The sequence below is a fragment of the Trichechus manatus genome, unplaced genomic scaffold (genome assembly GCF_000243295.1).
Source record: "Trichechus manatus latirostris isolate Lorelei unplaced genomic scaffold, TriManLat1.0 scaffold00129, whole genome shotgun sequence".
In the NCBI taxonomy this organism is placed as follows: Eukaryota; Metazoa; Chordata; class Mammalia; order Sirenia; family Trichechidae; genus Trichechus; species Trichechus manatus.
In genome coordinates this window covers 7662672-7674064 of record NW_004444065.1, presented here as the reverse complement: position 1 = coordinate 7674064, position 11393 = coordinate 7662672, and positions in this window count along the sequence as shown.

The window sequence follows — 11393 nt, the reverse complement described above, 5'->3', positions numbered from 1 at the left end:
TTCTTGACTGCTGCTTCCTTGAGCGTTGATTGTGGATCCAAGTAAAATGAACTCCTTGACAACTTCAATCTTTTCTCCATTTATCATGATGTTGCTTATTGGTCCAGTTGTGAGGATTTTTGTTTTCTTTTTGTTGAAGTGTAATCCATACTGAAGGCTATGTAGTCTTCTATCTTCTTTAGTAAGTGGCACAGTGGTTAAGTGTTCAGCTGCTAACCAAATGTTGGCAGTTCATATATATCTGGGAAAAAATACGCACACCTATGCAAGAGACATATACAAGAATGTTCAAAGCAGCACTACTGCTAGTAGCCCCAAACTGAAAACAATCAAAATGCCATCAAAAGTAGAATAAATAAATAAAGGTATAGACAGGCAACGGATAGCCTTGCAGAAATACACTATAACTATAGGCAACAACATGGATGACTCTCACAAGCGTTACGTTGAGTGAAAGAAGCTAAACATGATGGATGACAAATTAAATGATTTGTGGGGGAAAGGGGAATTCTGTGTAGGGCTGGCAATAGTCTGTTCCTTGATTTGAGTAGTGCTTACCAACATGTTCACCTTATGATAATTCATTGAGTTGTAATATCTATGTTTTGTGCATTTTTCTGTATGTATATTATACTTCACAATTACAATTTTTTTTAATGCATGAACCATTTCTCCAAAAAATGTAATAAGTGGAGGAAGTTTTGATGAGATAGGATTCCACAGGATTTTAGATATTAGATATTAATTGGATTTAAGCAGAAGATATACTGTGAAAATTGCTAGCGTTTCCCAAATATCCACACAGATGCCACAGTAGACTAAAAGGACTTTAGAAGGCTCCTATGTACTGGACATTTATTATCTCCACAGGACTCTCTCCTTTTCTGATACACCCTTCCTTTTTTCAGGGACTTTTCTCTTGCCCACTCTTCCCTTCTAACTGCCACCTTTCCCCTAATCCTTATGTTTACTATTAGTACAGTCTGAACTCACCCTGGCCGTTCTTGAGTCTTTATGAGTTGGCATCTGCTTCCATTCACAACATGTAGTTTACAATATAGAAATCATGCCAATGCTGCATTTTTCATAAATTAATAATTGTACATTTTACCATGGGTGTTATTTTACAGTTCATATATTACTTGTATTTGCTTTATTTTCCTAAGTGTGAGAGGCACATAAGAAAGTCATTAAAAACACAGACTTCAGAATTAGATTCACCAGGATTCAGATCCCTGTTCTGTTATTTATTTAGTGAAGGACCTGTCCAACCCCATTTCCTTTCTTTTGTAACTTGGAGTAACATGCTGAACTCACAGCTGTTGTAACGATTGAATAAAACTCCAAACCAAAAAAAAAAAAAAAAAATGTGGTCAGTTCGAATCTACCAGCCATTCCTTGGAAATCCTATGGGGCAGTCCTACTTTGTCCAGTAGGGTCACTGTAAGTCAGAATTGACTCTATGACAATGGGTATCTCTTAATATAGCTATATCTAATTCTTCATAATATTTTCAAAAACAAGTACATCCTTCTTATTCATTGAGGCAATATTTTAAGCAACTTTGAAATAAGATGATGGTCTATGTTACCCTTTTATTACCTTAATTCTTTTCTAAGTGAAATCATGAATTTTTCTGCAAAAAAAAAAAAAAAAAAAGTGTGTGTGTGTAGTTGATTTAGACAAGCATTTCTAAAGGTTTTAATATATATCAGAATGAAAAAAAAAAAAAAAAACATCTTTCCAAGGCCAACTAACTTCAGGATTCTCTTGGTTATACATAATTAAATAGGTTCTTACAGAAAACAGAACAGGATATTTAATGGGATAAAGAACTTTTTTAAAAATCTCCAATAGAATTTTCCGAGTTCATTTGCTCATAGAATCTTTCTGTCTCTGAGAATCCTATAAGAGTAGCGTTTATTCAAACTCAGTTCTGGGAGAATAAGATTTAGATGCCAATCACTTTAGTATCAAATTATACATAAACTCTATCTCTCCCTCTCTCTCCCTAACTCTTTCTCTCTTTATGTTTCACCCCAGGGTAAATATCTATTATGTTCCAGTCATTCTAGAGGTTGAGGATAGTGTAATGAAAAGGTCAGAGGAGACCACTGCTCAAAATTAAGTTTATATTTTAGAGGAGAGAAAAAAAATAATACGCGAGTAAAATAAATTTTGGTAGTGATGAGTTCTATGCACCAGACAAAACTGTGATAAAATAAGGAGAACTACGGTACTACTTTAGATTGATTGACAGGGACATTCTCTCTGCGAAGGTGACATTTGAGCTCAGACCTGAATGAAAAGAAGGATCCATGGATGTGAAGCTCTAAGGGCAGAGAGACCAACGTGAGGGTATAGTATATGCAAAACCTCAAATGTAGAAGTAAGTTCGGTGTGTTTCAGGAACTTAGAGTACCCCAGTGTGGTTAGAGCAAAGTCACTGAGGAGGGGAGAGAGATAGGCAATAAAGCTGGAGAGGAAGGCACAGACCATATCATGTAGAGACTTGTATGGAGATTGGATTTTACTCTAAGTGCAATGAGAAACCATTGGAGGGTTTTGAAGGAGAGAAGACATGAGTTTTAAATGATCACACTGGCTGCTATGTGGAGAATGGTTAATTAGGGAGCAAAAGTAGACGCAGACACACCATTAAACAGACTATTGCATTAGCCCAGATGAGTGAAGAAGATTTCTTGAACCAGGGTAATGGCAATACAAATGAGATGTATTTTGGAAAGAAACAACAAAATTTTCTATGGGTAAGATGTGGGAGCTGAGAGCAAGAGAATTAATGATAATTCCTAGGTTGGATTATACAACAGAATCGATGTGATGCTATTTATTGGTATGAGGAAGACTGGAGGAGGAGGATGGGAGGAGAGCAGGAAGATGGGAGGATAATTGCCTTTGAGACCCACGTGGAAATATCAAATAGGCACTTAGGTATATAAATTTGAAACTGAGAGGCGAGATAAAGATGACAAAGTGTTAACTATAGATGATATTGGAAGCTATGGGACTGGACAGGTCACCTACAGGGATAAAGTAAATAAGAAAGAAGGAATGACCTTTGACCAAGTCCTGGAAAATACATATATTTTGAAGTGTTTAAGGTTACAAATTCAACATTTTTAATTACCCTGTGTTTTGATAAGTTGGAATACTCAGGAGGCTTCAGTATACTCTGATAGTTTAAAGTTCATAGTTCTGAGGAAACCCAAGAACAAAGTTACAAGATTATATCAAAACCAGCTATTGGAATTATGGTTTCAATCAAAGGTGATAACTGTATGAAGGCAAAAACCTGAAGCCACGCCATTCAGAAGAGCACATCAGTATGTTTTCTGCCGCTTTATGATTTTATCTGAAGAATTACCATTTAGTTTCTGATATATTAAGGCATAATACTGCTTATTTTCTGAGAGGAGAATTGAAACACTATTAGTACTGATTCATGCAAGGAAACTCAGCAAAGTCATTGAGGTCATGTGCTAAGCAAAACTTTACATGAGGAGCACTATTGGAATAGTTTGGTTTTTACGATCCCTCAGAATTTACTTTTTGAAATCAAACGTCTTGAAATTCTGTAGTAGATTGAATTATTAGCTCCAGTTCTTTACATCTCATTGTATCCACCCCCTTAGCCTTTTAGCTTTAGCATTCCTCACCTTACAAGAAAGGCCTGGTAATCTACTTCCGAAAAATCAGCCACTGAAAACCCTATGGAGTAAAGTTTTACTCCAATACACATCGGGTCGCCACAAGTTGGAATGGACTTGGCAGCAACTGGTCACCACAAAAGGCAGAATATACTTCCTCCCCCTAGGCTTTAGGCTGTGCTTTGTGACTTGTTTGACTGCTGGGGTAATAGCAGACTTGCCCCAGGCAGGGGCTTCATTTTCGCTTGCACATTCGGGAGAGCTCTCTTGTACTTCTGCCATCACGACAGGTAGAACATGCTCTAGCAGCCTGCTCATCTTGCATGGAGGATGAAAGACATATGGAGGAAAGTCACCCCAGGTGATCAACTAACATGCGAGCAAGAAGTAAATGCTTACTTTGTGTGCCATTTAGATTTTCAAGACCCTATATTTTAGCAAACATGATGTCCTTCTCCAGTGATTGGTCTTTCCTGATGACATGTCCAAAACAAGGAACTGCCAGAAGTTCAAGCTGGTTTCAGAAGAGGATCTAGAACAAGGGATATCACTGCCATTGTGAGACGGATGTTAGCCAAAAGCAGAGAATACCAGAAAGATGTTTACCTACATTTCGTTAACTACTTGAAGGCATTTAACTATGTGGATCATAAAAAATGATGGATAAAATTATGAAGAATGAAAATTTCAGAACACTTAATTGTGCTCATGTGGAACCTGTACATGGATCAAGAGGCAGTTGTTTGAACAGAACAAGGGGATACTGCATGGTTTAAAACTGGAAAAGGCATGCTGCAGAGTTGTCTTTTCGCGTAATTTATTTAACCTGTATACTGAACAAATAATCCGAGAAGCCACACTATGTGAAGGATGTGGCATCAAGATTGGAGGAAGAACAGACTTCACAAATTTATTGTGGAATTACAGGTAAAATTTTGGACACATTTTCGGTGCTTTCATTTGAATAATATCTGTTGAATTAAGAACACGACAGAGCTTCTTTGTCATTGGTGGGATGTACGCAGCTGGGGGTGCTGCCTATAGCTTGGATTCAACTTTGATCCTTATTTGTCATTCACTGTGCTACATCTGTGCACCTAAGTCTTCTTAGCCATAAAAAGGGGCCATAATTAAACAACCTTTATAGAGTCAAAAAAAAAAAAAAAAAGAGCACTATTAGACTAGATACTTCATTGCCATAGGGCATCTAGGGACTTCTTTTAAAATGCTGCTGCTATTGCAATATATGTAATATTTGATAAATTCCAACTTGAAAATCTGCTTCAGGAGTTAAAATAAACCCAATGATTCACAATAATAAATTCTTTCTCCTAGTGCACTGATATATTATCTATAATCAATTAGCCAGTTCATATTGTCTCCCAAATATAATCTCTAAATAGCTTAAACATCTTCAAAATATTTCCTTTTTTTATTTCTAGGGGGAAAAAAAAAAACTTACTCGTGTTATTACACCGTTCCCAAGTTAACTGAAAAACAAGCATAATGAAGTGATTCTATTTAAATATCTGCCTCAATTAGATAGCTCTTGGGGACAGAGAAACTTGTGTCATGAGAAACAATGACCATAAATATTTAGAGAGTCATTAAAAAAATTAATTACTAGATACGTAACTGTATACATTATGGCTATATGTATATCATACTAAAATGTTTCCACTGGGAAATAACTAGTGGGTTGGGTTGTTAGGAGTTCCCATTGTATAAAATATGTGTAATTACATTCTGGCTTAGCACACCATAGATAATAGCCTTATCTGTGGGATTTTATAAAGGAAGGCTGGATTTCTGGAACTATGGAGTGTTTAAAAACTGTAGCAATTTCTTATTTACAATCTAAATCTGCACTGGATTAGGTAAACTTAGTTGTGACAATTTTTTCTTTTTTAATTGTACTTCAGGTGAAGGTTTACAGAACAAATAGTTTATCATTAAATGGCAGTACACATATTGTTTTACGACATTGGTTAACAACCCCACAACATGTCAACCCTCTCCCTTCTTGACCTTTTTTTTTTGGTGAAAATATACATAGCCAAAGATACACCATTTCAAAAATTCCTACATGCACAGTTCAGTGACATCAGCTACGCTCTTCCAATTGTGCTGCTATTCTCACTTTAGTTGAAGGTTTACAGAACAAAATCGTTTCTCATTAAACAGTTAGTAAACATGTTGCCCTATGACAATGGTCAACAACCTCACTGCACATCAACAATATCCTTCCTCATCCTTGGGTTCCCTATCACCAGCTTTCTTGTCCTCTTCTGCCTTCTAGCCCTTGTCCCTGGACTGCTGTGCCTCATTAGTCCCGTTTTGTTTTATGGGGCTGTCCAATCCCCGGCTGAACGGTGAACGTGGGAAGTGACTTCACCACTGAGCTAAAAGGGTGTCTGGGGGGCCATACTCTCGGGGTTTCCCCAATCTCCTTTAGACCAGTAAATCTAGTCTTTTTGTGTGTGTGTTAGAATTTTGTTCTACATCCTTCTCCAGCTCTGTCCAGAACCCTCTGTTGTGATCCCGGTCAGAGCAGTCATTGGTGGTAGCCGGGCACCATCTACCTGTACTGGACTCAGTCTGGTGGAGGCCTTGGTAGCTGTGGTCCATATGTGACCATTCTTTTGTACAATGACCGAACATAGTGGTAGCAAAGAGTGGGGATAGAGGGAGAGGACAGAAGAAAACAGTGATAAAACTGAAATTGGGTAGAAAAGCCTGAATCAATGGAGCAGGTAGATGGGAGGGGAAAATTGTATCACCAATAGTTAGGCCAACTTGATTTGAAGGCATGGTTCATTTTAAAATAAGTTGCTGTGATAAAACAAGTTTTTCTACACACAGAGTTGTAATGAAATATAAAGGTACTTGTTTAATTTTGTCGATATTTTCAAATAACACACCTCCACATAATCCCTACCTTTCCAGTCTTTCCACTTTTTTCTCTCTTTAATGAAATGCATAATTATTCACTATTAAACATTTTTGTAGCTCAAACTATATAAAAAAAGTACTTAAAATCTTTGTTATATCATTCTTGCCCATGAATCAAACAAAAATATAATCGTTGTGTTTATATTTTTAAAATTCTACCTACATTTACCTTACCCATAGCCATCGAGTTGTTCTGACTCATAGCAACCCTATAAGACTGAGTAGAACTGCCTCATAGGGTTTTCAAGGCTGTAATCTTTATGTAAGCAGACTGCCACATCTTTCTCCCGTGGAGCTGCTTGTGGTTTCAAACCACTGATTTTTCAATTAGCAGCCAAGTGTTTAATTACTGTGCCACCAGGGCTCTTACATTTACTTTAGTGTTTACAAAATAAACAAGATTAACATATATTGAAGACTTTATTAGACACAAAACTATTTGAGGTTACTTGGGCTTAGGAGGAATAGTAAAAGAATGTCTTTGATTTCAAGTAGCTTGAAATTTGATTTAAAAAACATTAAAATTATGTGGAAATGAAATTAACAGAACAGGAACTATTTTGCAGTTTAAAATATTTTTAAAGTTCATAAATAATTTATAGGATAGAAAAGTATGAAAGGCACAATTATTAACATTTTTTTTCGTATACAAAAAATTTGGGTGGGAAAGGCTTCAGGAAAGAATCTATATTGGACTCCAGAGCTGTCAAAGATTCTAATACTTTTGTGACCAATTTTTCTTGCTGTCCTTCCTAATGATGTATGTCTCAGGGAAATCACTAGACTGATGTTACAATAAAAATTAAAATAAAAAATTTATTGAAGGAATAATTTCATTTTGTGAAATGGAGACAAACGCAGCCTTTGGACTGCAGCCTGTGTTCTGCCTTGCAGGGAAAACAGCAGGGTATTTAATAAGCAGAGTAAACAAAAGCAAAAAGTTTCACATCAAAGAGGGTTCAGAGGAAGGAGGGAGAAATTTACAAGTGGTTGTCAAACTACAAACATCTTAACATCAATTTCTAACCTAACACATATTTCTTCTGATACAATTTGACAAGGCAATATTTCTAAAGTGAGTTGTGTAAACGTTCTTAATGTGAGGTTTAGTGACAGATTGCAGGCTGAGTCAAACCCAGCTGGAATCTTGAAATGAAAGTCAACCATTCAGTCAGGAAAGAGTGAAGATTAAATCAGCTCTAAATTGAAAACCTTTTGAAATGTAAACATCATCCATCTGGCTAAGAGGGAGTGAGTTAGGGTGCAGGTATTCACTGGGTGAATTCCCTAAAAGCAGTTAAGATAGCAAGTTTATTTACATAAGATAAAGCCCAAATCACTGCACCCTTTGTGTTAGAGACAGTCAATACTTTTACAGCTGTGATCTGCTTCCTTATTTTAACAAACTTATATGGTATTGATGAAGAATATTGAATATACTATGGACTGGAAGAAGAATAAACAAGTATGTCTTGGAAGAAATACAGCCAGAGTGTTCCTTGCAGGTGAGGATTGCGAGATTTCATCTAATGTATTTTGGACATGTTATCAGGAGGGACCAGTCCCTGGAGAATGACATCATACTTGGTAAGGTAGAGGGTCAGAAAAAAAGAGGAAGACCCTTGATGAGATGGATTGACATGGTGGCTGCAACAATGGGCTCAAATATAGTAATGAGTTTGAGAATGACACATGACCAGGCAGTGTTTTGTTCTGTTGTAAACAGGGTCACTATGAGTTGGAACTGACTTGGTGGCACCTGACAATAATAACAATAGTCTCTACCTAGTTTCAAATTTACAAAGAACAAGCAGAAATACCATGGAAAAATCCCAGTGAGCGAAGAATTAATCTGGAAGTCACTAAGTGGAATTAAGACTTGATATTCACCTATACTGACTATAATTTTTATATAGGTTCTAACTTCATTTAACATATCAGTTCTATTTTCTAACCTCTGGTCCATGAAGGCATCATCTCTGGGGCCAGCTGTCTAAACATTCTTACAGTCACCAAGCAATTCTTTATTTAGGTTAGAAATTCTGAGTCTTGCCTTCCTTGTTTTTCAAGTAATAAAACTTTTTTTTTCCTGTACAAAAATTTATACATACATTGTTATGTGACTCTAATTGCTCTCCCCATACTGTGACAGCACACTCCTCTTTTCCACCCTGATTCCCCTTGTCCATTAAACCAGCTCCTAACCCTCTCTGCCTTCCCATCTCACCTCCAAACAGAAGCTGCCCATTTAGTCTTGCATCTACTTCAGCTAAGAGGCACACTCCTCACGAGTACTATTTTATGTCCCACAGTCCAGTCCAGTCCCTGTCTGAAGAGTTGCCCTCGGAAATTGTTTTAGTTCTGGGCTGATAGAGAATCCAGGGGCCATGCTTTTGGGGATTCCTCCAGTCTCAGGCAGACCATTAAGTCTTGTCTTCTTACTAGAATTTAAGTTCTGTACTCCACCTTTCTCCTGCTCCATCAGGGACTCTCTGTTGTGTTCCCTGTCAGGGCAGTCATTGGTGGTAGCCAGGCACCATCTGGTTCTTCTGGTCTCAGGCTGATAAAGTCTTTGGTTTATGTGGCCCTTTCTGTCTCTTGGGCTAATATTTTCCTCGTGCGTTTGGCATTTTTAATTCTCCTTTACCCCAGGTGTTTGGGACCAAGTGATGCATCGTAGACAGCTGCTGGCAAGCTTCTAAGACCCAGACGCAGCTCACCAAAGTAGGATGCAGAACATTTTCTTAATAAGCTTTGTTATGCCAATTGACATAGATGTCCCCTGAAAGCATGGTCCACAGACCCCTACCCCTACTACTCTGTCCCTCAAAGTGTTTGATTGTATTCAGGAAACTTCTTAGCTTTGGTTTAGTCCAGTTGTGCTGACTTCTGTAGTGTGTGCTGTCCTTCCATTCACCTAAGATAATTCTTACCTACTATCTAGTTAGTAAATAACCCTCATCCTCCCTCCCACCCTCGTAACCATCAAAGAATGTTTTCTTCTGTGTTTAAACCTTTTGCTGAGTTCTTATAATAGTGGTCTTATACAATATTTGTCCATCTGTGACTCACTAAATTGACTCAGCATAATGAACTGCGGCTTCCTCCATGTTATAAGACGTTTCCGGCTTGATCCTTGTTCTTTATCGTTGTGTAGTATCCCATTGTGTGGATATATCATAATTGGTTTATCTATTCCTCAGTCGATGGGCACCTACATTGTTTCCATCTTTTTGCAATTGCGAGCAGTGCTGCAATGAACGTGGGTGTGCATATATCTATTTGTGTGATGGCTCTTATTTCTCTAGGATATATTCCAAGGAGTGGGATAGCTGGATCTTATGGTACTCCTATTTGTAGCTTTTTAAGGAAGTGCCAAATCGATTTCCAAAGTGGTTGTACCATTTTACATTCCCACCAACAGTGTATAAGTGTTCCAGTCTCTCCACAACCTCTCCAACATTTATTATTTTGTGTTTTTTGGATTAATGGTAGCCTTGTTGGGGTGAGATGATATCACATTGTAGTTTTGATCTGCATTTCTCTAATGGCTAATGATCATGAGCATTTCTTCATGTGTCTGTTAGCTGCCTTAATATTTTCTTTGGTGAAGTGCCTGTTCATATCCTTTTCCTATTTTTTAATTGGGTTATTTGTCTTTAGGTTGTTGAGGTTTTGCAGTATCTTGCAGATTTTAAGGATTAGATGCTGATCATATTTGTCATAGCCAAAAATTTTCTCCCAGTCTGTAGGTTGTCTTTTGACTCTTTTGGTGAAGTCTTTTGATGAGCGTAAGTATTTGATTTTTAGGAGCTCCCATTTGTCTAGTCTCTCTTCTGGTGCTTGTGCAGTTACTTATGGTTTGTATTGTGTTTATGCCATGTATTAGGGCTCCTAGTGTTGTCCCTATTTTTAATTCCATGATGTTTATCATTTTCGATTTTGTATTTAAGTCTTTCATCCATTTTGAGTTAGTTTCTGTGCATGGGGTGAGGGTATTGTTTCAGTTTTTTGCAGATGGATATCCCGTTCTGCCAGCACCATTCATTAAAGAGACTGTATTTTCCCCAATTAATGGACTTTGGGCCTTTGGCAAATATCAGCTTCTCATAGGTGGATGAATTTATGGCTAGATTCTCAATTCTGTTCCATTGGTTTATGTATCTGTTGTTGTACCAGTACCAGGCTGTTTTGACTATTGTGGCAGTATAATATGCCCTAAAATCAGGTAGTGTGAGGCCTCCCACTTTGTTCTTCTTCTTGAGTAATGTTTTACTATTCAGACCCTCTTCCTTTTCCATATGAAGTGGGAGATATGTTTCTCCATCTTATTAAACAATGCCAGTGGAATTTGGATCAGTATTGTATTGTATCTGTAGATCGCTTTGGGTAGGATTGACATTTTCACTATGTTGAGTCTACCTATCCATGAGCAAGGTATGTTTTCCCACTTATACAGGTCTCTTTTGGTTCCTTGCAGTAGTGTCTTGTAGTTTTCGTTGTATAGATCTTTTACGTCTCTGGTTAAATTTTATTTCCTAAGTATTTTATCTTCTTGGGGGCTATTGTAAATGGTATTGATTTGGTGATTTCCTCTTCGAGAATCTCTTTTTTGGTGTAAAGGAATCCAACTGATTTTTATATGTTTAGCTTGTATCCTGAAACTTTGCTGAAATCTTCTATCAGTTCCAGTAGTTTTCTTGTGGATTCTTTGGGGTTTTCTGTGTATAAGATCATATTATCTGCAAATAGAGATACTTTGACTTCTTCCCT